The 24051-nt window shown below is 50.9% G+C and overlaps 1 protein-coding gene across 4 annotated transcripts in view; it reads left to right on the top strand.

Annotated features, from left to right (window-relative positions):
• Positions 1–24051, top strand: part of SMPD3 (sphingomyelin phosphodiesterase 3) — an 87426-nt gene that overhangs the window by 39120 nt on the left and 24255 nt on the right. Inside the window, exons 1-2 of one of the 4 annotated variants that reach the window (XM_021094149.2) lie at positions 16250–16346; positions 18699–18769. The gene's annotated coding sequence lies outside the window, so the exon portion shown is untranslated. Of the gene's footprint in view, positions 1–16249; positions 16347–17891; positions 18051–18698; positions 18770–24051 lie in introns of those variants that run through there. The other 3 variants (XM_021094150.2, XM_021094148.2, XM_005655777.4) reach the window with 3 other exon arrangements.

The following is a 24051-nucleotide window of genomic DNA, read 5'->3' as shown; positions in this document are numbered from 1 at the left end:
TCTTTAGAGCAGCACAGGAATCTGCACTGAGTAATTGAAAGAAAAAGGCAACTCTAGCTAGCTGGTAAAATGCAGTGCCTGCTCGACTCCCACCCTCAAGCCTGCTGGGCAGACAGCTAGAGAGAGGTCAGCCTTGTCACTAAGGGCCCCTCCCCAGCTCCACTCTCCCTGCCACCTATCCACTGGCAGAGCCCTTAGGGGACCTGACCCAGCCTGCAGAGCCTCGGGGTGAGCGCTGCATCAGAAGGGCCACGACAGAGGCTTCTGGAAAGAAGCCCAACATCACAGCTGTACCCATTCATCCAATGCGCCGAAACTGCCCACCTGCCCCTGGAGGGTCCATCCAGGAATTCTCCTGAGCAAAAACTGGCAGATTTAGTCATTGCTGTTAAGAGTTGCAAAAATGCTGCCACTAAGTGGCAAATAGCGTTTGTCATTTTGTAGTACTTTTCCCGTTTTTAGTTTGTGAGCTCTTAGCATCCAGCACCGAGTGGCTGCTAGTAGGAGACAGACGTCCCGGGGTGCTGGGACGGAGTCCATGCCCTCCTGGAGTTCTCAACTCAGGGGAGACAGAGCCAGGGTTAAGTTCTTTATGTGCAAAAGGTACCAGGCACTGGTACAGAGAAATAGGACCGAGGAATAGGAAACATCTCTTCCTGAGGACAGGCCAGACACACCAAATGCCCAGGCCCTGGTCATGGCCTTGACTTGCTCACCATAGAAGTGATTTATTCAGCAATAAACTGATTGAATCAGAGCCACCCCAGGTTCACCCACCCAGATCTTAGTGAATGTGTTGGTCTTATTGCCCAAGCTTTGCCTCTCACAAAAAATTTTCAGAATTCATCTTTTTCTTTTTAACTATTTTTTAAAAATATCCCCCCATTTCCTGAGAAGTTTCCTCTGCCTCTCTTGCTTTTATAAGTTAATAAATAATTATTTAATTAAATATTCATGAATTGACATGCTTTGTCCATTTTAGTAACTGAACCTAAATGTTTTCCCTTTTCACCTTGGATTCCAGGAAGCTCGGGGCTTAATTAAAACTTGATTATAGAAGTAAGGTTAGTCATTGCAGCTAGAAGTTTTGCATTCTCTTTTCTGACTGGGTTCTAATATTCCATTTTTATTTTAATAACCTCACCATCATATCTTTTGTGATAAGCCTCCAAAATCCCTTTTTGATAAGAGGAAGGGAATAAGTGAAGTAAATTTTTAAAAAGACATATTCTCAAAGTATTCTTTCAAATGAGGTGATCGACCATTTAAATTATCCTTTTCAGAGGAAGATGGCTTTAATTTATGCCTATAAGCAGGGTTCTCTGCACTTCCATGACACTGTCTCAGAAGTGAATTTTGCAAATTGATGGGGACAGTTGTCCTTGCCTGCATTTTGTTTTCGCGGAATGCCTCCAGCAACCTGTGTGTGAATGAATGCATCCCCATCAAGCTACATTTATGATTAAGCAATAATTATAGTGTGCCTGGACCTGCACCTCAAGGGTTCACCTCAAGCCAAGATGTGTGTTCCCTTTAATCTCTTTCTGACCAAGCTTCTGCTCCTGTCTGGCCCCCACACTCTATTCTCCCTGGGAAGTAACCGGAAGACCACATCAATGAACAGCTGAGAACACCTCCATGATTTTAGAGGATTCCCTCAGGCGAACACGAAATCCTGTCTCCACCTCCACCCCACCCCCCACCCCGGGCCCTGGTGTGCTGTTGTGAGCCACTTTCATTCCTAACAGCCAATTGCCTTCTGCAATGTTTGTAAATGTCTCTGGCCGTGTCTCCTCCATGCTACGGTGAGCTTCTGCCCCCTGAAACTGTGTTTTCTGAAGCTTTTGTGTCTCCTAATGGTGCCTGGAACATTTTGAACATGATAAGGAACTCAAATTAAATGAACAATAAGCGTCCCCAACCAGCCAGTGCTTTTTACGAGGCTTTTAATGAAAACACTGAACCGCATCAGGGTCTGACAAAGGCGAACATCTGGAGATGCCAGTGGCAGATGCCCGATTATGCGGAGGCTGATGAATGGGCATGGAGTTATTTGAGGCTCAGCGGCATCACGCAGCTGGGCCTGCTGCTACTTTGGCGACAGGCTTCCCCCTTTCCAGGACACAATGCCGGCCTGGAGAGGGTTGGCAATGCCTGCTCGTCCACGCACCAGCCTAAGCCATCCCAGCCGGCCACCATCACAAGTCTGTTGCCCTGTCCCCAAGGAAGAGAAGGACCAGGTTCAATGTATTTTCCCATTCACGGAAATATCATGTTTTCTAGGCAAAAGTGTTAATTACACCACAGGCACCATCAAATGGCACTAAGTGATAACTACATGTTCAGGAGGTTGACACGTACATTGTTTCAAGTAGCTCTGTGATTTATTATCCAATTTAGATAAACGGCAAATAGTGGTATCATAATAGCCCCCTTTTATTCTGGTTTACGCCTCACTGTCTCTGGGTGTAGAATAAGAAATGAATCATCAGACAGGCCCCCTGGGAAGAATGGCAGGCTAGCTAAGAGCACAGCCTCCAGCATCACACCCATGGGGCTTGAAATCCCAGCCCTGCTGCTGACCAAGGGCAAAAGCTGTGACCGATGAGGGCTTCTCGGGCAGGACCAGGGGTGAGTATGGAGTGAGGCAACCCCCTTGGCAATGCGTCCAGCATAAGAATGGGCTCCACCTGTGTTCGCTGTTGTTAAGTCTTGGGTTGAGGGATGACTCTGGGTTTCCGCTCTTGGGGTTGAGGGGCATGTAACTGCAGTAGCCTCCAAACTGTGCAAGCGAGGAGGGGGTGTGAACCGAGGGTCTTACCATGAAAGGGCAGCCCCTGTGGTGGGCCAACCTGAGGCTGAGCTGGCATCTCTCCAAGGCCCGGGCCACACTGACATACCATTCTGAAAGAGGAAGAGGGCTTTCAGGCATGCGTTTTACCCCAAGTCACCATTTTCGTCGGAGCGGAGCTTGGTTCTTCATGATGGAAGAGGAACATTAAGGTCTCCCAGACAGAATCCTTCATGAAGGCTACCAGGCAGCCGGCAGTCTCGGGAAACATGCGGTCCAGGCCCATAGGAAAGAAGACACAGGGTAGCCGTGAGTCCCAAGGATGTGACCTAAACCCTCATCAGAACACCTGCCTAGAGTTCCCATCATGGCTCAGTGGTTAACGAATCCGACTAGAAACCATGAGGTTGTGAGTTCGATCCCTGGCCTTGCTCAGTGGGTTAAGGATCCAGCGCTGCCATGAGCTGTGGTGTAGGTCACAGATGCGGCTCAGCTCCCACGTTGCTGTGGCTCTGGCGTAGGCTGGTGGCTACAGCTCCGATTCAACCCCTAGCCTGGGAACCTCCGTATGCCACGGAAAGCGGCCCTAAAAGGACACACACACAAAAAAAAGAACACCTGTGTGGGGGAAGAAACCCTGCTGCCTCCACACATAGTGCCTCAGATATAGGTCTCCCTCAAAAGCTACCAATTCCACACATGATAAGTTAACCATCAAATCAGCTGAAGAAGAAAATCCCATCTTCCAAGAGTTACCAAATGTCTGGGTAAGAACCAGGTTCTACCCCGGCTTGGCCCACAGGGCCTGGCAGGTCCAAGCATGTGTTATTGGGGTTACAGAGGCTGGTCACTTGTGGTGTCACCAAGAACAAGGTCTCCCACAGAGCATTCCAAGTCACTGGGGTGACCCTACAAAGTACCAGTGCCTTTTGGTTTCCAATTTGGGTAGAAAGCTTTCTTTTCTACGTTATACTCTTGGAAACAGTGTTTCAGGCTATCGTGATACCCCCAGATTCTGTACTGGGCCGGGGTGCGCTCAGCCTCCATGGGCTGGAGCCTCCATGGCAGATGGGCCAGGGATGCAGGTGACTCCCCTCCTCCTCCCCGAGGGACCCTGACTCATCCCCGCAGTCCTGCTACCAAGGTTCCCCGACAAACCCTCCCTGTGCCCAAGCCCTGCACACCCTCCCTTGCGTTTGTGAAGCTGTGGTCATGGGGACTCTGGGAGAAACACAGAAGCCAGGGAGTGTGATGCCTGCCATCCCAGCCTCACCCGGAGAACTGGTGCTAGCTGCACAATGCGGTGCACGGGCTTTTGGACCCCCTCCTCCAGGGCCTTGGCCCCTTCAGTCACAGGCATTCTGTAAAAACAGGGATCTTCTCTCCTCCGTTGCAGGAAGATCCAGCAGGTATCCTTCAGGATGCTGCCCAGCCCTGAGGTTGAAGTGAGCTGGGTAAATTATCGAGCAGGCGATCAAACACCAGCAAATCCATTCTAATTCACTTTATGTAAAACTTTTGTTTTCCATAAAGGATTAGGCTAGGAAAGAATTTAATCACACCAAATCCACTTCCAAAATGGTTACAGATCCCACGATTAAGAGTAATGATTAGAAAAAAGACTAAAAAAAAAAAAACCCTGACTGTTGAGAACTCGTGTTTGGTAATTAACTGATCAAACCAGCCTTCCTGACACCAAGAAGTAGTCTTCCTCTGGGCTAGGGGTGCTGTCTTGGGTGTTTTCAAGCAGGAATGAAGACAGAGGTTGAGGTGAAGTCAGGACACTTTTTACACCTGACCTGCCGCCAATTTGCACTGGTGTCTGCTATGAGCTGGGTGCTGTTCTGGGTGATCAACAGGGAACAAGACAGACACAGTCCCTGCCTTCATGGGCTTTACCTCCTGGCGGAGGAGGCAAGACAACATAGAAATGCGTACTGTGCGAAGTATGGTGATACTTGGGGAAGGAATATGGAGCAAGGCAAGGGGATACAGGGTGATGGAAAGGATATTATTTTATACAGGATGGTAAAGGTTATGCCGAGGGGGTGGTATTTGAGCAGGGACCGCATAAAGTATTTGAGCCGTGTGGACGGCGAAGTGTTCAGAGGAGCGAAGACCCTGGACCAGAGGTGGCAATGCATTCTGTGTGCTGCACCCTGATACAGTGGCTACAAACTCCTCTTCAGACTCGAAGAGGCAAGATTAGCTCATCACCATTCCAGGAACAAAGCCTTCTCACCAGCAAGTCAGCAGAGCAGGTCTTGGTCCCAAGGAGACATTCTTGCTCTTCTCGGCATCTTCCCAGAAGCCTTCTAACTCAGCTCACACTGGCTTCCCAGGGGAATGAGGTGGCCATCTGGAGTTGCGTTCTGGACTGAGAGAGCAGCATCTCACCAGGAAAGGCTTTAACCACTCAGTCCAGCACCCACCGTGTCATAGACCCATCAGACCATCAGAAGGATGCCCCCTGCCTTCCACCACCAGCATAAATATGTCTGCTGACCTCACATGGGCCCTGCTCTGTGGGGCTCCTACCACTGGTGCCAAGATGAAAAGCCCGACTGAGTCACGATTCTGGCCTAAAGCTTGTCCTCTGAGTATGAAAACATACCTGCCAGAATCAATCCCAGGCTCACAACCCTTAGCACCTGGAGGCAGCCCCTTCCTGGGGCTGGTATATCTCACCCCATCCCCATTTTATGTGGGAGAGAAACTGAGGCCTGGAGAGGTGGGGTGCTATATCATTCAGGGAGGCAGAATCACTTCTAAGCACGATGGAATAAGGGACGGGTTACAGGAGTCAGACCTCGCCGACTGTGAGAGGAGCTGCGGAAGCAACAGTCATAAGGAGGGACTTGATGGATCAGATGAAGGTCACCAGCCAGCCCTGGTGTGGGTGAGGGGGTATCAGAGCTTGCAGAGAGTTCTAGAAGGCAGGCCCATGCTGCTCAAGGAGGCTGGGGTAGGAGTCTATGGAATGTTGTCGGCTCTCAGTGGCCACCATCTCCATGAGTTTGCAGAGAAGCCTGGGATCACTGGTCAGCTGGGCTGGCAGTCAGGAAAGAAGCGGGGACAGAAATTTCAATCCAATCTGAAAGTAACAGTTTCAGGAGTTCCCATCATATCTCAGCAGATAAAGAACCAGATTAGTATCCATGAGGACGCAGGTTCGATCTCTGGCCTCACGCAGTGGGTTAAGGATCTGGCATTGCCACAAGCTGTGGCATAGGTCACAGATGCAGCTCAGATCCCACGATGCTATGGCTGTGCAGAGGCAAGTCCAATTCAACCCCTAGCCAGGGAACGTTCATATGCCACAGACATGGCCCTAAAAAGGAAAAGAAAGGAAGGGAGGGAGGGAGGGAGAAAGGAGGGGAGGGAGGGAGGGAGAAAGAGAGAGAGAGAGAGAGAGAAAGAAAGAGAGAGAGAGAGAGAGGGAGGGAGGGAGGAAGGAAGGAAGGAAAAGAGAGATCCAGTCACAATCCCCAATAATCTGATTATTGTTTGGCCTATGCGACTCCCGAACCACCAGTTTGAGGAGAAATTCTCCCCCCTCAGAGCTGGTCACACGTTTGCCAGGTATGTGAGCTCAGTGGCTGAGAGTTTTATGATCCTCAGTCACAGAACGGGAAGGAAGGGCCAGCCCCACCTACTGGTTGGTCTCCCAGCTTTGGTTTTGAACAGCACAGTGCTCCAGGCATCTAGGCACCTTCGTCAGGACTTGAAAGGCGTGGCTGCGATGGGATGAGGCTGTGGATGTGCACAGCGCTGGTCTGAAAGTTGCCCCCATCTATGTCTGGGACACATGATTGTGTGTAGCCATAATGCACAATACTGAAAAAGTTTGTCTCTTCCATTTAATTTTTTTTAAGCTGTCAGAAAGTACTGGTTGGTGCTTGTTTGAGTCTAATCCAACCATCATGGTTGTCTAACTCATTGAACCAGCTTCTTTTTTTTTTATTTTTTTGGCTGTGCCCACAGCATGCGGAAGTTTCTGCTGTGGTGTGGCTTGAACCCACACCACAGCAGTTACCTAAGCTGCTGCAGTGACAATGCTGGATCCTTAACCTGCTGCACCATAAGAGAACTCCTGGACCAGCTTCTATATCTTGATAAATGTTGATAGAGCCACTGTATTGAATTAGGAGCTGATTATATCTGATTTACACTGCAACGGGGTTAGGTCCATTTCCTGGGATGAAGCAGGAGAGCCTGATGGTCACCAAGCTGATACACAATTGCTTCTTTTTTTTTTTTTTTTTTTTTTTTTTTTTGTCTTTTTAGGGCTGCACTTGCGGCATATGGAGGTTCCCAGGCTAGGGGTAGAATTGGACCTACAGCTACCAGCCTACACCACAGCTCACGGCAATGCCGGACCCTTAACCGCCTGAGCGAGGCCAGGGATTGAACCCGAGTCCTCGTGGATACTAGTTGGGTTTGTTAATTGCTGAGCCACGATGGGAACTCCCATAATTGCCTCTTAAAATTACAGCCCAGGAGTTCCCATTGTGGCTCAGGAGAAGTGGGTCTGACTTGTACCCATGAGGATACAGGTTTGATCCCTGGCCTCACTCAGTGGGTTAATGGTCCGTCATTGCCATGAGCTGTGGTGTAGGTCACAGACGCGACTCAGATCCAGCTACAGCTCCATTTCAACCCCTAGCCTGGGAACCTCTGTATGCCTTGGGTGCGGCCCTAAAAAGACAAAAGAAAAAAAAAAAATTATAGCCCAGATGGGCCACACCAAAGGTCCCCAACGAAGGGACACCCAGAGCTGGGCAAGACTTGACAAGAAGCACCACAGCTGCCAGTATGTCCACAGAGCCCTCGACTCTTGCCCAGGACCACATTGCCTGTGATGCTTATATTTGAGGGTGGCTCCCTCCAGAGGCCATTTGCCAAAAGCAGGAAGTGGGAGCAGGAGGCTCTGTGACAGGGTAGATTGAGAAGAACTCTGGTTTCAGAATCAGATGGACCTGGGTTCAAATCCCAAATTCCCCCCTGTGATCTTGGGCAGCCTTACCTCTCCTGGCCTCACCTCTCCAGACCTCAGTGTCCTTATCAGTAAAACAGTGACAACAGCAGTAGTTGTGCTGCTGTGGTGTAGACTGGACAGATGTGATGATGCCAGGAACCTGGTCTCAGTCCCGTGGAGCCAAGGGTTTCAAGGTGCCATGGGCGTCACTGATGTGCTGCATTTGTAACAAAGCACTGCTCTCTGGACGTGGTCATTGCAGAAGCCATGTCGATACCTGGCTGCTGGCCAAGTCTTCTAATCAGTGAGGACAGGGAACCTGGTGGTCTGGGCAAGAAGCAGGTGAGTGGGCTGAGTCATCCAGGGGGAACAGGGACCACCATCCTCCCCCTACATGGCAGTCGGCTACCTTTGGGCGAGCCTGGACCAGGAGGGATCTAGTATGTGCCTGTCTCCAAAATGGGATAGATAACACTTAGCTATCCTGGACCCCATGGGACTAGAAGGGGTCCCTTCCACTGCCCTCCCCTCCATCCCACCTAGCAGCCGTATTGGGGGGAAGGGAGCGGGAGGACACTGGTGTTGTCCTGTTTACATCCAAGGCCTAGGGGGCCAGGGACCAATACTCACAAATGAAGCAAGGTGGTGACAGATGTGCAGGGGGGCAGCAGGCCACGGGGCAGCAGGAGCTGGATGGGGGCCCCTCCCCCCTCACCTCCCGACACACACCCTGCACCCAGAGTAGGAGCCCAGCAGTAAGAGGCCAGAAGGGGCCTCACGCAGGCCTGATTTTGAATCCTGAAGCATCCTCTCCCCACCCCCACCCAGAAAGACGGCTTTCTTCCTTCAGTATTTAAATGAGAAGCGAGAGCTGGAGGAGGCTCAGGAGAAGCCCCTCTCCTGCCCAGGGAGGCTTGGAGGATTTGCTTTGTTCAGAGCCAAGAGCTACAGGCTCAGTGCTTTAAAAACGTTTGAATCAACAGAGGGAGTGTTTATCAGCATTTCTAAAAAAGCAATGTAATTAGGGGCTGGCGAACCCCCAGAGCTTCTGGCCATGGATGTCAAAGGCTTCCTTGCCCTGGAGTGGAGGGACAGGGTGAAGCCACCGCAGACCGGCGGCTGGCCGCGTGGGCTCTGCCGCAAATCCCTCTTGGCAGGCGCTCCCCGCGAGGCCCAGGAAGGACAGGCTGATGCAGGGCCGTTTCGCATAGGTCCACGATTTTCTTTCCTGGGTGGTTTTTCTTTCTAAGCGTGGGGATACGGACGTTCTATTTGGAGAACATTAATTACTGCCCAATTTTAATGTAATCAATGCGAACAAAAAACCAACTTTGAACTGAGGAAAGGCAACAAAAGTAATTTATGGGGTGATTTCGTGTTCACATCCCTCAAGATTGCCTGAGAACATCTGTCTCATGCATTTATTTCTGGTTAAAAGCAGTGAATAAACGGCTTTTTGGTGGTTTCTGGACAACGAGGTGAGGGCTGGCCACATCTGCCTCAGAGACGCCGGCTCAGGCCACCTCAGGCCAGGACGCCTCCTGGGACTCAAAGGAGTAGTGTCAGAAAGGTAAAAATAGAGAGGGAATCGGCAGCAGCTTTGACACACAGTTTTCTCATCCCAGGGACTGCCACGTAGGGCCCTCCTGTTCCAGCTATTCTAAGTGAAACAGAAAAAAACGTAAGAATATCTGAGCACTAAATAAAAACAGTGCTATATTTTAGCCACCTTTTCTGCATTTTTCCACCTTTTCCCAAATGCTCTTTTTGGCTCCTCTTTCCTCACCCAGCCAAAAATGGGATGAGGCCCAAAGTTCTGTCCTTGACCCCCTTTTCCCTCCACCTGCCCTCCCTGAGAACGGGCGTCCCCAGCTGAGGCTTCAGCTCAGGGGCCAGGGGGCGGGTGGCCGCAGCCCTGCCCGTGTCAGGCACCTTGGACAGTCCTCCTCCCAACACCCCGGAACCAGAGCCAGAGCCTCCCGTGCAAGGGGCGCGCGTGGGCTGTGTTGCTCCTCCTGGCTGTCAGACCTCATGGCCTTGTCCAAAGGCAGGTGACCCAGGCCCCGGCCCCTCCAGGGCTCACCTTCCCTGCAGGAAGCCCTAATACTGAACGCCAGGGGATACGGGGTCAGCTTCCTGGAGGAAGAGACTTTTCAGCTGAGACCTGAAGCTGAGGAGTAGCCAGCCAGGCAAGGCGGCGAGGCGGTCGGGGGAGGAGGTATCCAGCGGGAGGGCACAGTATGAGGGAACAAAGGCCCACCCTGAAAGAGACCGGGACCACGGAGGAAACAGGATAAGACTGGCAAAGCATGGTATGGTGGCTCAGGGCATGCCTTCTATTCTGGGGGCAATGAAGGCGTTTTAAGCTTGGAAGGTGCTCAGGTTTGCTCAGAGAAAGATCATGTTGGCTTCTGCGTGGAGAATGGATGGTGGGGGCAAGGCTGAAGGACCAGGTGAGAGAAAACAGACTTGGCCAGGGTGTCCCCCCAACACCCCCAGAGGTGATCACAGTAGCTCTACCTGCTCCTGCTGGTTCACACCTTCCAAGCCTCACCAGCTCTAGGTCCACGACAACAGTCCTTGGACACCAGCTGGCACTCTGGTGCTAAGGACAAATAGTGGCAACATCCACTTCAAGTCCCTCTGGGACAGAGGAAGGTGGCAGCAAAGAGGGGAGAGGGGTGGCTACAAGCCTCCCCGCCCCCCGGCCTATGGGTGCCTCCCGATCATTAGGGAGCCCTCAAGGGTCAAAACCCTAGCCAGGATAGGGCCATGGATAAGTCTTCCCCCCAGAGTGTGGTTCTGCCACTCTCTAGCTGTGTGACTCAGACAAGTCACTTACTCTCCTCGAGCCTCAGTTTCCCTCTCCGAGTGTGGGAACAATAATACCCAACCTCCCCAAGCTGTTCAGAGAATTAAACAAGAGATTAATCCTTGCATGCAACAACCTTAGCACAACTTCTGACATACACTGTGTGTCCCAAAATGTTGATGCTGCAGGCGCTATCACCACACACATGCGAGTTCACACAAGTCTTTTAAACTTTAAGGCTACATTTTTGCCTACCTCCCTTTATACAAGGCAGCCTAATTGATGCACTAGTTCAAACAGTTGGGAGCCGTTTTCCCACAGTTGCTGCCATGCCACTTGGTACGTACAGAGGGAACCGAACCTTTTGGTGACTGACGTTGGCCTGGCTAGAAACCATTGTATTAATTCAACCAAGGTTCCTTGAGTTCCTCTCAGGGCCTAGGCTCTGTGCTGGGCACTCAGGGAGCTCTGGGCTGCCAATACAAACCCCAGTGGGTGTGCATGTGGAGGGAGGGGCTTGACAGCTGTAGAGCTGAGCCTCAGAGGCTGGGTGCCAGGGTGTTCCAGGCACAGGGGACAGCGTGTGCAAAGGCACGGAGGCGTGAAAGAGCATGGCATGTTCCAGGAAAGAGAAAAGCTAGAGACTGGGGCTACCAGAATGAATCACTGGGAGAAAGAAAAAGGCAGAAGTGAGGCTGAGAAGGGCAGAGCCCCATCACCAAGGGCCCCTAAGCCAGGCAACACTGGTGGATTTGTTCTGTGCGTAGAGAGAGGTCTGGCAATGCTGGACAAGGGCAGGATGAACTCACACTGCTTGTGGCAGGGATCACGGGCTGGGACGTGGAGAATGAGGGAAGGGGCTACATGCAGGCTTGGTCCCTGCAGGCAACCCTGCAGGCAAGAAATGAGGAGGCCTGAAGGGAGATGATGGCAGGGAAGGCAGGGAGCAAGTGATAGAATTTGTTCCAGAATGACAGAATTGCATTGTTTCCTCTCTCCCGCCCAGCAAGTAAAAGAGGGCCTGTCTCACTTTATAATTGTTCTTATATCCCCGCGCTGCGAACTCAAGTAGGGACCCAATTTCTCCTGCCCCAGCCCCCGAAGCCTTGGGTAAGGGTTGAGTGTTGTCTGATCTCTGAATGGGGCATATTTGATCTTCTGATTGGGCTTGTGCAGGGTACCTCTATTTGCATGGGGAACAGGTTATATAGAGGTGGGCTGAGGAATGGGCGACATTCCTTTCCTCCCAGGGAGGGGGCAAACCAGGCTGCTCAAGGTGGGGGAGGGGGCATCGCAATAAGACTTGTCCAGAGGCTTTCGGGCTTAATCTCGAGGGGACTTGAAGCCTGTAACACAAGGACTGGAAATGGGCCAAAGAGCTAGGAGTGACTAGCTCTAGACAGGACAGGTTGAGGGTGAGGAAGGGGCCAAGGACAGAGCTCTTCCCAAATGATCAAAGGGGCCCAGGCTTGCAAAGCATGGGAGCTGGAGCAGGGAGGGCAGGGCTGGTCCCTGGGACAGGTCTCTGGCCCCTGCCTTCCCTTCACTGCTTTCAGTCTCCTCTCTGTCTTTCTCTCTTTACCTGCCACCAATAGGAAACCAAATACTTTTTAATTTTTTAATATATTTCCTTTTTTTTTTTTTTTTTTTTTGTCTTTTTGCCATTTCTGGGGCCGCTTCCACGGCATATGGAGGTTGCCAGGCTAGGGGTCAAATCGGAGCTGTAGCCGCTAGCCTACGCCAGAGCCACAGCAACAGGGGATCCAAGGCGTGTCTGCGACCTAGACCACAGCTAATGGCAACGCTGGATCCTTAACCCACTGAGCAAGGCCAGGGATCGAACCTTCAACCTCATGGTTTCTAGTCAGATTCGTTAACCACTGAGCCATGACAGGAACTCCCTATTCCTTGTTTTTAATCTAAAAAATTAAGTGGAATATTTTCTATTTCTCCCTCAAATAGAAAAGCAAAAATAATTAGTGTGCATGAATCTTGATGTGTTTTTTAAAAAAAAAAAAGCAGGCAGCTTTTTACCTGTGGGATCTGCAGACCTTCCCTCAAAGCCAGAGGGCACATTCTTCAAACCCAGGATGATGACATTTTGATAAAGTTTTTTTTTTTTTAATGATTTCATTTTGCAAGACAAACGGCTAATAAAATAGAATATATTTTTTTTGGTAACCACCCATACACCAATCAATCTGTCACTCGGAAAACTGTTTCCTGAGAGGTGTGAAATGAGGCCACTCTATGGGAACAGAGAGCCCCCGAGAAGGCTTCCTCTCACCCAGATGACACTAATCACCCCAAATCTACTGGATTCTGAGCACAAGAAAAACACAGTTAATTAGTTGCTCAATCAATACTGACTTTTGGAAGCCGAGCAGGAGGCCACTGTTCCAGTGTTTACATGCAGCCACCCACACATCATGTGAGCGTGTATCTCACCTATGTTTCTTTGCAATTCCACCCTGTTGGGAACAAAACTAAAAAGTGATTCCCACCCTGGGGGCCTGCAGAGTAAGCTACACCTTCTGCGCTGCCACCATTCAAGTAAGAACTTAAAGGGTCTAAACAAACAAACAAAAACTTAAAGGGTTGTTTCAACACCACCAACAAAAATTTTAAAGGACAGGTTTCAGCCATAAAACACATCCCCTCTGTGCCCACTTGAAGTCACCATGAGAACCAAGAGGCCCTCCCCTCACTCACCCAGTCTTACCATCTCTGCTTGGCTGCTTTGTGTTTTTTCTACCTTCATTTTCCCTTAGCCCTAATTCTCTCACTACTTTTAAAAAAAGTCTATTACAGTGCACATAGAACACAGTTTAAGTCGCCTTGAATCTCTTCTAGATCAAGATGAAATAAATCTTAATTCATCAGAACCTCCCTCAAAGCAGCCCTAACTGCAGAATTCTCCTGCATAAAACTTAGAAGGGAAGCTGCCACCTTAGTGAGCACACAGTAGGCCCTTGAAAAAGTCAATTAATTTGTTTTTTTAGATGATGAAATCTGCAAAACCTCAGGAACAAGTAAGGTGAACTGAGTAATAACTACTTTGAAAGAAATAAATGACTAGCAGGCCCAGTTCAGAACCACCACCACCAAAAGACAGCTGTAATTCCATGACTATAAAAGAACTGAAAAACATCTGAATCTAGTAGTTTGCATAACTGAAACAATAGAATAAATGAATCAGTGATGCTGAGAATAAAATAAAAACATCCAACCAGAAATGGAGACACAGAAAACAAACAGAGGCTCAAATAACTGACTGGGAAAATGGGGAACAGTGTCACAGCCCTGAAACTGGAGGGAGGTATATGATGAAGAAAACATCTAGGAAAAAAATAACACAAGAAAAGTTTCCAGAGATGAAAAACAACTCGGCATAGAACTAAAGTACACAAACTGTGCCTTTCAAGTTTGACTCTCAGGGAAAGAAGTAAACATTTTCTAGTTAAATTTTTGAATGATAAATTATCTGGCAAGATGAAGTGAAGGAAGATAGGTTCTTTTGAAATTGGAATGACAAGAATGACAAGAGAATTGACATCACGAGACTGAAGATAAACCCCAGGAAAAAATGTGCAATTCTAAACAGACATCAGTTTGCTCCTAAACAAGACTTGCTTTGTGTAAGCAGAAGAAAGCAAAGACATTTAAAAACTGTGGAGGAGTTCCCGCCGTGGCTCAGTGGTTAATGAACCTGACTAGTTCAATCCCTAGACACGGGTTAAATCCCTGGCCTTGCTCAGGGGTTAAGGATCCGTCATTGCTACGAGCTATGGTGCAGGTCACAAAGGAGGCTTGGATCTGGTGTTGCTGTGGCTTTGATGTAGGCTGACAGCTGTAGCTCAGATTTGACCCCTAGCTTGGAACCTCCATATACCATGGGTGCAGACCTAAAAAGACAAAAGACCAAAAAAAAAAAAAAAAAAAAAAAAAATTGGGGAGGATTTGTTCACAATTACACTTTTTAAAAGCAAAGGAGAGTGTCTGATTTTTCATAAAATATAAAAGATAAAAGCTGACATAAAAGATACTGGAATTAGAATGGTCAACTGAAAAAAAAAAAAAAAAAGAAGCCAACTGACAGAATTTAGTCATTCATAATAATTCCCAAATCCTGTTCCAGCCCAGACCTCTTCTCTGGTCTAAATATCCTGCTGTCACCTGGACACAGTCATGCAAATGTCTCATTTCCCCTGCCCCCCAGCCCAGCCCCCAGCCTTCCCCCACTCCAAGCAAGAACCGCAAACCTCTGAAAGCATTATTTGTCCTTTTCCACATTTCCCAGCCACCCCTCAACCCCATCCGTTCGTGTTAGTCCGCTAGGGCTGCCATAATAAATATCACAGACGGGCTGGATTAAACAACAGAAATTAATTTTCTCACAGTTCTGGAAGCTAGAAGTCCAAGATCACTGTTTTGGGTGATTCATTTTCTACTGCGGCCTCTCTTCCTGGCTTGCAGTCCTCACATGGCCTTTCCTCGACGCATGTGCGAAGTAGTAGGAGTTCTCTGATGTCTTTTTTTTTTGCCTGCACCCGCAGCATATGGAAGTTCCCAGGCCTGGATGGAACCTGAGGCACAGTTGTGACCTGTGGCACAGCCACAGCAAAGCCAGATCCTTTTAATCCACTGTGCTACATGGAACTTCCTCTGAGGTCTTTCTTCGAAGGACACTAATATTGGATCAGAGCCCACCCTTATGACCTCAGGTAACCTAAATTACTTCGATAGACGTAATACAGCCACACCGGGGCAATGAGGGCTTCAGTATATAAGTTGGCAGGGAGGTAGGAGCAGCTCCTCTCACCAGCCATCTCTAGTAGTTACTCTAGGCACAACCCCTAAGGTCCCAACCAAGTGCAGGCCAATTCTCAGCTTGCCTGTCCAGCCATGTCTCTTCCCTTGCCTTGGTTTTGGGGTTCTAGGGGTAACTCCTTCACCAAAGTTCAGTCGAGACCCTTCCCTGAGATCATCAGCTGCTCCCCACCCTCACCTCAAGGGGCTTTTGCCAACCCAACTTAGTTTCAGGTCTGCATGAAGTCTGACCCTGGACTCTCAGCTGCATGAAATCTGACCCTCAACTGGAGGGCTGTGTGTCTTTCTGTATGTTACCAAACCTCTCTGGGCTTGAATCTTGTCAAAGGTAACTGAACCTAGCAACAACATGTGGATAAGTAAGTCAACCTCCCAAGTACCCAGCCCTTTGCAAGTATTTCTGGGCCTGTGAGGTGTTACTAGCCTCATTTCAAGAAAGTAGAAACTGAGGCTTGGAGAGATCCCCTGCTTGAGGCCACTACTTACTGGTCTAGGGAGCAGGTCCATTCAATGCCACAGCTAGTTCTGCTGCCCAGGCTGTGTCTCAGGACAAGGAAAGGCATCCAGAACCTGGACCAAGCTCCGTGCGTCCAGGCACATGGTCGCACTTAGAGCTGCACGTCCATCAGGGTCATTCCAGGCGCTGGTCTGTGGTCTAGGGGCCCGTGGGCTGGAGGCTCATGGTGGACAAGCAGGCAAGTGAGTGCTTAGGACCACTGCTGGCTCCACAGACACTGCCTTGCTGTGTTGGGTAAATGGCCCACTTTCCATGCCCGCTCCCCAGGCCCGCCCTGCCCCCCTCCCACTGCCTATTTAAGCAACAGGCCCCAAATCCACTGGCCCCAGACGCTGCCAGCTTCCAGAGCTAGGAAAGCAGTGCTGCAGGCCTCGCTCACTCGGGATGAAAGGTCCTTCTGTTTCACCATTTCCTACCGGTGCGTTTTGAATGATGATGCTGAGCTGGGTTGTAGTGGGAGCTGATTCTGCTCGCCTGGGAGTATACTGAGATTGTGACTGGCAAAGGGAGGCTCTGATTGAATTTTTCCCATTTCTAATCCCTGGCTTGATGTGATCTTATTTTCAAAGAGGGAGAAAGGCTGTAGTTTGCTAAAGGACAGAGGAGAGGATAACGAGTTCTGGCTCAGAATATCAATGATCTGACATGTTTTTCTTTTCTTTTGAGAAATGGAAAGGTCCTGCAATCTTGAGGTTGCAGAGTTTCCATTTCCCCTCAGGAACTCCTCCTAAATAGTTAGTTCCTGTCATTTAATTCTATTTTGAAAACACACACACACACACACACAGGGAGTTTGGGGGAGGAACTTGGTAGTTGGAGAGAGGCTATGAAGCCTGTGGGGGATAGTTTGGGGGACATCTGAGGATGAAGACTCCTTGGCGAATTCCCCACTGAGATATGAGGCGCAAGCTTCTCACTGCTCTGGGAACGGACTGAGAGCCCACCAGAGGGGCCTGCCTCTTTTGTGTCCACTTCCAGATTCTTGTCAGCCTGTGGTCTAGGGGCAGGTCAGCCCGGCAAGAGAGTAAAGGACAGAGGTGAATGCAGGTTGTCTTCTTACTGAGGATCAGGAGGCAGGCGTTCCCAGCACAGGCCACCCTCTAACCTCTCGGCAGGTTGGACTCCCCAGACTATGGATGAGGAAGAATACCTGCCAGGTGCTTAACTCAGAGGAAATAAGCCAGGTGTCCCCATGGAAACAAGGTCCCCTCATGCAGAGCATGTGGAGCAAGGACCTGGGGCTCTGGCTTCCTTCTTCCCACTCTGATCTGGTGATGTCAAGTTCCTATGCTCACTTGGTCCTGGCCATGGCCATCTAAAACCCTGTAGTGACACTCAGTGTTACAGCAGAGGGGGCATCTGAGGCTCAGAAGTTAAATGACTTGCCCAAGACCTTTCAGCTGACTAGAACCCTTGTCTCACTGGAGCTTTTCTAGTGGCTTCCTAATCGGGAGGGTGCCAACTGTTTCCCAAGTGAGGAGACACTCCTTCCAGCTCTTCTGCAGTATCTTTGGCTTGGGGTCAAAGGGCTTGGGACTCAAATTTCAGATCTTCCGAAACAGTTTGGGTAATTGGCAAAAATAAGTGTATATAAAGCAGGCGACTGGTCCCAAGGGCCCCCGGGGAGCAATGGTTGCATGCCAGGGATGTGAGGGGGTAAGAGGGCTTTGGTCCGGGCAGCAGAACTGGCTCCAGAGGGTAAAGTACCAAAGAGCTCTGCACAGGGCCACGGTGGGGGGGGGGGGGGGGGGAGCTGAACTTCCTGGGCCTGATTCCAGGGATTCGGGCCAATAACCCAGGCTTCAGCTGGAAAGTCGGGGGGTGGGACTTGAGATTGGAGGGCGGGACAAAAGAGCGCGGACTTTGCCTGAGGCCAGGGGGCGCGGCCAGAGAGCTGCCCGGGGGACCAGGTTTCAGGAGGCGGGGCCGGAACGTCAAGGCAGTGCCCGAGGCTCAGCGGCCCAGAACAGAAATCAGGGCGGGTCCAGCAACCTGAGGCAGCGGCGGGGCCCGATGGTGAGACCTGGCCTAAGAACCCCCAGTGGGGAGTGAGTGTCCGGGCCAGCCGATCCTCCGAGTGGGCCAGCAAGGATTACAGGAACCGGTGGCTTCGTTTCCGAAGGTCTCGGCTCATACAAGTGCCCTCCCAAACGCCCCTTCCGAACACCCCTTGCGGTTCACCAAGGGCCCCCAATGAGCCTCCCCTCCGCCGGTCTGCCTACCTTGCCCCTCAATTCTCCCTCTCAGCTCGGCTTCCTCCCCCTACCCCACCTCCAGCCCCAGTCCTTTCCGGGTCTGGGTTCAGCTTTGCCCCCACCTCCAGGTAACTTTATGAGGCTGAGATGACACAAAGCTCCTGGGGAGAGCGCCCATTGTTCTGGATGTGCTGGTCAGATTAAACCCGGGCTAAGGCAGCCAGAGCTCTGAATTCGCCTCTGCCCGCCCCATACCCCTCGAAGCTCCTGCCTGGCCTGGGTCCAGCTGTCCACATGGAAGCATCTTGCCTCTCACCCGGAGTCTTCCTCACGTGTCAGCCCTCCTACCCTCGGACTTGTCTAGGTCTGTCCCACAAACGCGCCCCCCCACTCCCCTACCCAGCTGAACTCCGTGGGGACAGCTGGGCCCACACCCTCTCCTTGGCGACGTGGAGGGTGTGGCGGTGCCTCTGGCACAGGTGCGGCCCCTCGGTCTTTGTACCTGGCTCACTGGCACCTGGCTGCTCGGTGACTGTGGAGTTCCGGACACCTGTGAACCGTTCATCTCCTTTCAGGTCCTTGACTCCGCAGTGAGTGCTCCCTCTTCAGCCAGAAGGACAAGAAGATCCCAGCGGCACTTCCTCAGGTAAGAGCAGGACTTTGCGAATGGTGGGCTGGAGTTCCATCGTGCCTCTGCAGTTAACCAACCCAGCTAGTATCCATGAGGACTCGGGTTCGATCCCTGCCCTTGAGCAGTGGTGTAGGCCACAGTCTCAGCTTGGATCTGGCTGCGACATAGACCTGCGGCTTTAGCTCCGATTTGACCCCTAGCCTGGGAACCTCCGCATGCGGCAGGTGTAGCCCTAAAAAGACAATAAGCAAACAAATAAATAGAAGGGGGGGGTGCATGCCAAGCATGTCCTCATAGGCTACTTATTAATGTTTCACATAGAGAGGTATTGTGTGAGATTGTCTGAGAAAAGGTTCTGCTGCTTGGTTGAAAAGTTTGAGAACACTGCTCTAGGGTAAGCAATCTGGGCAGGCAGTTTGGTCCTAATCTGAACCTGCCTTCATGTAGTTCAATGCCAGCAGAAGGGGTATATCTGGCACACCCAAATCTAGGAAGAAAATGCAAACGCCTTCAATAAGTAGGAAAAGAATGGAGGTAGCACTTCACAAAAGTGAAGGAACACAATTTAAACATCCCAGACAATGTAATCCGATACTATTACCCATTAAACTATTTTAAAAATTTTAGGGAGTTCCCCTTGTGTCTCAGCAGGTTAAGGACTTGATACAGTGTTGGTGAGAATGCAAGTTTGATCCCTGCCCTCTCTCAGTGGGTTAAAGATCTGGTGTTGATGCAAGCTGAAGTATAGGTCCCAGATGCAGCTCGGATCCCAGGGTTGCTGCGGCTGAGGCAGAGGCCGGCAGCTGCGGCTCTGATTTGACTCCTAGCCTGGGAACTTCCATATGCCAGAGGTGCGGCCCTACAAAGAAAAAACAATTTTAATGCTAAATTCGGAGCTGGTAAGGATGCTATGAAACAGGCACTCTCAAACAGCCTTGGTGGAGAGCAGTTTGGCAATAAGATCAGAAGCTTTAAAGTTTATCTCACAATTTTAATCTTGAACTCATTCCAGAGAAATAATTCAAACTACTGGAATAAAAGTAGAAGCCAGTGGAGTTCCCATCGTGGCTCAGTGCTTAATGAACCTGACTAGCATCCATAAGGCCACAGGTTCAATCCCTGGCCTTGCTCAGTGGGTTAAGGATCTGGCGTTGCCATGAGCCATGGGGTAGGTCGCAGATGCGGCTTGGATCTGGTGTTGCTGTGGCTGTGGTATAGGCCAGCGGCTACAGCTCCAATTAGACCCCTAGCCTGGGAACCTCCATATGCCAAGGGTGCAGCCCTAAAAAAGACAAAAGACAAAAAAACCCCAAAAAGTAGAAGCCAGAAACACAGTGATCCTTCAGTCAGGAACCTCAGTCCCGGAGCCAGGAGAGCAAGATCCTTATAAGAACTTGCCCTCTCCCAAATATTGGCAAAATAAGGTATTTTCATGGTTTCTGGGGGGGTCACTTGACTGGAGGTAGGGAGACTTGGGGGTCCAAGGTGATAGTGACAGGATGGAAAAACAAACGCGGAGCTGGATAAGGCTAGCAGTGCACAGGGAGGGAGGAAGGGTCTTCACTAAGGGCTCAGAGGGGGTAGATGATAAACGTAACCTGCAGAGAGACTGGGGGAAAAAAGGGGTAAGGATCTTGTTTGGTGAAAAATGAGCAGGAAGAACAGGAGGATGAGGGGGATAATGTGGGGAACTTGTCCTGGACGTAGGGGGCTTGGTGCTGGATGGTACTCATTCGCATATTTTGAATACATTTGCATATCATTTGTATTCAACCTTGGTGAGAAATACAGAGAGGGAGGGAAATTGGGGTCTGGAGTCCAGGCTACACCTTTCAAGGATGGTCATTTACTTTTCTGAGTATCGGTTTTCTCTTCTATAAATGGGGCAGTGGTCTCCGCTTGAGGGGTCTACAGTGCGAAAGCACTGTCAGCGTCAAGAGCACGTTCTGGGATATGTGTGCTGTGCAACATCTGCTCAGATGTCCTAACAAGGGGATCTGTTGGTTCTGCCTTTCTGAGGCTCATTTCTAGTCTCCCTCATGTCTTCGCTATGGACTGGCTCGTAGCTACACCCCACCTCGCAGGGAAAGGGAGAGGAAGGGAATGAGTTTGAGGTCCTGAGTGGGCCTCAGGCCCCAGATGAGCTGGATTGCTGAAGCCACCCTGGCTGGACTCCAGGTCTGTACCTGTCAATCAGTCATCAGGGGTTCCTATGATCTGTCTACTACGTGCCCAACACAGAGGTAGTGTCAGGTGATGGGATAAAATACTGAGTGCCTGCAAGGGGAGAAAAGAACCTGCATTTCTCAGGACTGGAAGTTGAAATGGTGGGTGAGCTCCAAGGCCGCTGGTACCACCATGCGGGCAGGGTCCCTGGTTCTGCAGACAACCCATAGGGCCACACCCTCCCTTTGTTTCGAGGGATGGGATTTACCAACAATCCTCAAGTCTTCTCTCTCTCAGTACTGTGTCTAATGTGGTAGATCTGAAAGTGTGGGAGGCTGGTCACCTTTCTGGTGTGCCAACGGCAACTGTGCAGTAAATGCAGAGAAGCTGCCAGCTGTCAAGAGAGAAATGGCCCATTTGAGCTGGGCCAAAGATCTCTAGTTATCCCTGGGGCCACTGAGTAGGGGACTGGCTGGGGTTTGGTGAGGAGACCATCACTGTGACTTCCAAACCCTGAGCACCTCTGCTGAGGCCTCATTCCTTGGCACTGATGAGGGCTACAAGGAAACAGCCTCAGCAAGACATGGAGGGCTAGAAGGGTGTGGTGGGAACCGTGCAGCTCAGGGCCCCGGGACTCCAGAAGTAGGAGGGGACACAGGGTAGTCAGGCTGCTGGGCCTCACCTGCCCTTCCCTGTCCTTCCCTGCCTGGGGTCAGCAAGGGCCATTGAAGAGTTTAGCAGGGGAGCAATGCGGTCTGGTACATAGTTTAGAAAGATGCCGCCAGCTGCAGGGAGACCGGGTGGTGGCTGTTGCAGTGTCTGGGGAGAGGGTGAGGCCTAAACCGAACACGATCATGGGAATGGATGCAAAGGGTTAGGGAGGCAGAACCGTGAGCTGGAGAGAGGAGGTGGGTAGGGAGGAGGCCCAGGGTCCTAGGACTACTCAGGAGACAGAGCTGGTGTTGGGGAAGCAGAGGAAGAGGAAAGATGAACTTTTAGGGGAAGGTGGAGAGCAGTATGTCCTCCTGGGCTGCAGCCTGGGCTGGAGTGATCATCGAGGGTGAAGGCTGGCAGGCGGGACATCCTGGCAGCTCTGCCTCCCTCGAGCTACTCTCGGCTCTGACACCCCACCTTACCTCCCTCCTTTGCTCACTGCTTGTTCCACCCACCACCTATCACTTTCCTGCCTCCCTACCATCTAGGGGGACACCCCCACACTCAAATATACACACCCAGAGGAGTCCCCGCTGTGGCATAGTAGGTTAAGAATATGACTGCAGCAGCTTGGGTCACTGAGGAGGTTTGAGTTCGATCCCCGATCTGATGCAGTGGATTCAAGGATCCAGCATTGCCGTAGCTGCAGCATAGGTCACAGCTGAGGCTCAGATTCAATCCCTGGCCTGGGAACTTCCACATGCCATGGGTGTAGCCATAAAAACAAATTAAAAAACCAAATATACATACCTAGAAAGAAAGGCTCTGCCCCCAGAAATTCTTGGGTCCTTTCTGTGAAATACCCCGAGCAGTCACAGTGCTGTGCCAGACTCACAGGAAGGGCTGACAGCTGCTGTCCTGCCCCCTCCCCAGCCATGACAGGTGCCCGCCCCGTCAGCCAGTGCGACCTGGCAGCGTCTGACCACGCCCGGCCCCTCAGCTCTGACCTGAGCCTCAAGCACGAGCTGTTGGCCTCATCTGGACACGCCCTCCTCCCATCCCCTGCAGGCCCTGCTTGGACCGGGGATCAACCCCATACACTGATCCCTGGCAGAAGTTTCCGATGGATTTACTTCCCCTTGTCTATGGATTTATTTTGCTACCTATATCACCAGCCACAGCCTTCTTCTCTGAGCAGAAACAGTTTTCACTGAAAATTAAAAGCTCAAGCTCCCTGATGCCTCAGAGTCCTGTGGACCACAGCCACAAAGCAGGAATCTACTTTTAAGTCCATATATTGACAGCACGGGAAGGAGTAAGCATCCTACCTGGTTTGGATTCAGGGCAGAAGAACGTCCTTATCACCATTTTTTGTTGTTGTTGTTGTTGGCTTTTTAGGGCTGCACCCGCAGCATATGGAGGTTCCCAGGCTAGGGGTCGAATTGGAGCTACAGCTGCCAGCCTACGCCACAGCCATAGCAACGCCAGATCTCAGCCACGTCTGTAACCTACACCACAGCTCACAGCAATGTCAGATCCTTAACCCACTGAGCAAGGCCAGGGATCGAACCCGCAAGCTCATAGTTCCTAGTTGTATTTGTTTCCGCTGCACCACAACAGGAACTCCTATGTCAGCTTCTTAACACGCTGAGCCACAACAGGAACTCCCATTATTACAATTTAAAATGAAGAACTTGAATAGAGTCCAGTCTATAGGGCAGATGTCTGTATTCCTGGGAAACTAGGTGCAGTCAATCAATAAGGCTTGTTTTTGGCAATCAGGCTGATTAAAGGCCAAATCAGAAGCCTTCCTCTATTGGTTAGGATAGGTTTCCTTCTCATTTGTACTATGTGTGGATCAGTGCGGGCCCTGCTCCAGGTCTCCTCAGCCCAGGACCCAGGTCGAAGTGGCAGAGGGAAAGCACCCTGAGAGGTGTCACACTGGCTGTTAAGAACTCTGGCCCAGGAGTGACACACATCACTTTCACTCAGAGTTCATGGATCAGAGAGGGTCACACGATCTGACCCAACTGCAAGGGGCAGGAGGTGCAACACCTCCCGGGGAGGGGGCAGCAGACTCCAGTAGCCCCCAATCCCCTCCCAGTTATACATTCTGGAGCACGCCCAGGACAGCCCCGTGGGCAGGTCAGTGGCCTCCCCAAGCAAGCAGGCCATGGTTTGGCCTGAGCTCTCATTGGGAGGGTGTCTTCTGGCTGGTTCTCTTGGAGGCAAGGGCTCCTGTGGTGCCATGTACAGAGGGAGGACCTGAGGATAGCGGTGGCCTGGGGTCCAAGGTCTCCAAAAGGGCCCAGGACAAGGGCCTTGGCCCTCAGTGGTGAGTGAGATCCAGTTTGGGTCCAGAAATGCAGCCCTCAGGCCCAGCTGCCCAGGGCTAACAGGGAAAGTTGGTGAGATGCTGACGCCTGATTTTATTTACTCATCCACTCTGATTTGCTTTTTAATCTCTGCATAAATTC

This window comes from Sus scrofa, chromosome 6, assembly GCF_054392235.1.
Source record: "Sus scrofa isolate SSC_HxYL_T2T_F1_AM1 chromosome 6, Sscrofa_HxYL_maternal_Yorkshire_Landrace_v2.0, whole genome shotgun sequence".
NCBI lineage: Eukaryota > Metazoa > Chordata > Mammalia > Artiodactyla > Suidae > Sus > Sus scrofa.
This window is presented reverse-complemented; position numbering and strand designations above follow the sequence as displayed.